Here is a 2101-nt window from a genome sequence, read left to right as displayed (position 1 = left end):
TTTTTAAATTAAATTAATAAAAAAATTAATATTTTAATCGAGTAAAACGGTGCGTTTTGAAGTTCTTTAACGTCTGTTAACAAATTTTAACTGCAAGGGTTTTATTGTCATTTTAATTGATTCAGTGACTAAATTTTCGAAGAAAAAAAAAAAAAAAAAAAAAAGATGTTAAAATTTTGAAGGGCTGACTCAAGGATTTATCGTACATTTTCCCTTATTGAAAAGAATCGCTACAAATATATGCTTTAGGACTTTTTGTTTTTTGTTTTTTTGACATGACTTTAGGAATCATTAAGGATCTCAAATGTCAAAAGTAGGAGTAAAAGATATTAATTATGGAAGTTGGATATTAATTGTGGGGGCCTGGCAAATATAAGGGCAACAGGCCCACTACATATGGGTTTAAGCTCAATAAATTAAAATTTTGACCGTACACAACCCACAAGGTTTCTGGACTTATGGGCGTGGCCCGCTTGGGTGTGCTAGTGAGGGGTCATACGGGATTTGTGGACCACACCGACCTAGTTAATGTAACAACTATAACTACCCTAGATATTGAACAATTGATTGTGACAAGCCTTTAAATCCATTCAAAATGTTGAATACGTTTATAAAATATTGGGCTTTAGATGACTATACTAATTTTAATCATGGGCCATGGGCAATGAATGACCCATCATCCTTATGATACAAGCAAATTCGTTTAATCCAATTTATTAAATTAATATGTGTGTTTTTAGAGTATGTACTTCTTATATGTTTATTAAATATGCACCTCTAATAGCTCAGTTCGTAAGTTGATAAAAAATAATCTTCAATATTATGTATATTAAAAAAAAAAAAACCTTAATTGATCTATTAGTCATAATTGTCAAAGGATACATGTCAATTTACCAAATTCAATTAAAAAAAAAAAAAAAATTCACCAACATAATTTAAAAGAAAACTATGTTCTATGCAAAAAATCTTTGATACTAAAAATAATAATAATAATAATAATAAAAACTTCAGCTAACACGCATAATTGTTAGTAGTAGATTACACTCAAGAACCATACCCTTTTGTTGCTTTGACTTGGTTTACAAATAGGGGAAAACAAAATCAATAAAATTGTAAACTTCTGTGCTCACTATGAGGCACATTGGGTCGCAGTCAAATCCCACTCTGGCCGCATTCTCACTACTCCTCTCCCACTTGCTATGTTTCTATCAACAGTGGGAAGGACCCTCTTCCCTTTCCTTGGTGAGTCCTGCTATCAGGCTGCCAAGAGTCAGACAAGTGTCTGCCAAAGTCTGATGTGGCTTTATTAAAAAAATAAATAAATAAATTGTAGAAAAATCTCTCTCTTCTTAGTCCTGCTAGATTTTGTTATTTTTTTTTTTTTTTTTTTTTTGTTAAATTTTTATGAGTTAATATTTAGTTTCTAATGCCTCAAAATTTATTTTTGGATTTAAAACTAAAACTTAATGGTGGAAGGTTAACCCTTTAGGGATGATATCACTTAAAAGGGATTTTATCATCCTAAATTTAGTGCTAATACTTCAAATTTGAATTTCCCTTTAATATCTCTCTTCTTTAATTTTTTTTTTTTTTTAAAAAAAAAAAAAAAAGAATGTCCGACGCTTGAGGGAGCCGAAAATCTCAACTCTTCCTTGGTAGTTTATGTTGGCATGAGTTGTCAATTAAGAATCAAATCAGAGAGATTATAGGAATAATCATAATTGTCACCCATGATTCTAGTCCTAAAGATCTGTATAGCCAAGAATAGCATATCAAATTTCTCTATATATGTGTATAATATCCCTGTAAACAAGATATACGAAAATACAATGAAAGCAAAGTTGACATGGTATCAGAGCATCTCACGATCTAGCTCCCTGTTCACGTCCATCACTAGCTTCTAGCCTCCTTCCACCCACCACCCTCTCCTATGGCACCCACTGAAATCCCAATCCCAATCTAGATGGAGGAATCTCCCACCAACCAGAATACACCCCTCTCAGCCACCGAAACCCAAATCCAGATGGAAGAATCTCCCACCAACCCGAAAACACTCCTCTCTGAATTATTCACCACCAGGATGGCCAAAGCTTTGTCCAAA

This window comes from Corylus avellana, chromosome ca6, assembly GCF_901000735.1.
Source record: "Corylus avellana chromosome ca6, CavTom2PMs-1.0".
Lineage (NCBI taxonomy): Eukaryota > Viridiplantae > Streptophyta > Magnoliopsida > Fagales > Betulaceae > Corylus > Corylus avellana.
Note: the sequence above shows the minus strand (reverse complement) of the source record.